General features: G+C 41.0%; 1 protein-coding gene across 4 annotated transcripts in view; it reads right to left on the bottom strand.

Moving 5' to 3' along the window:
* LOC111654123 (syntaxin-1A-like) overlaps positions 1-534 on the bottom strand; it is a 59,905-nt gene that overhangs the window by 23,936 nt on the left and 35,435 nt on the right. The gene's annotated exons all lie outside the window — the stretch shown is intronic.

Raw genomic sequence — 534 nt, forward strand, 5'->3', positions numbered from 1 at the left:
GTTTTCTCATAATTTGCAGTTGTTTGAAGCCATGTAGAAGCCAAATTCTGGGCAGATTTTCACATTGCCATGGCACCGGCAGCTCCTGACCTGTGTGCGTGCGCCTAGCAACCAGATAACCAACTCTCCAAGCTCTGCTAGCTTTACATTAGCCGCATGTTAGGTCTTAAATTACATTTAGTTAGGTCTTAAATATGTAAGTCCATTTACTGCTTCTTTCATTGCTTTTTTTTTGTTTTGTTGAAAGAGTGAATGAAGTTGTGACGGTCTCCGCTGAGACAGAGGAGAGGAGAAGCTACTAGCCCTCTCTCGCTGTCACTTCTATTCGCGTTGCTCTCCTCCCCAGTAATGTTAAATTTAGCACCGAAAAAAACATAATAGTGGTAATTTAAATAGCGGTTCATGGGATTTATTAACCCTCAGGGGTCCCTCTGTCCTTTTTTGGACATTTTCTTCACTTTTCTTTTTTGATTTGCTGATCATTTTGGCTGTGTTACAGCTGAAGGTATGGATTTCTGCAAGAAAGTGTCTTTT

This window comes from Seriola lalandi, unplaced genomic scaffold (genome assembly GCF_002814215.2).
Source record: "Seriola lalandi dorsalis isolate HSWRI2012SDOR001 ecotype SW California unplaced genomic scaffold, Sedor1 jcf7180002054259, whole genome shotgun sequence".
NCBI lineage: Eukaryota > Metazoa > Chordata > Actinopteri > Carangiformes > Carangidae > Seriola > Seriola lalandi.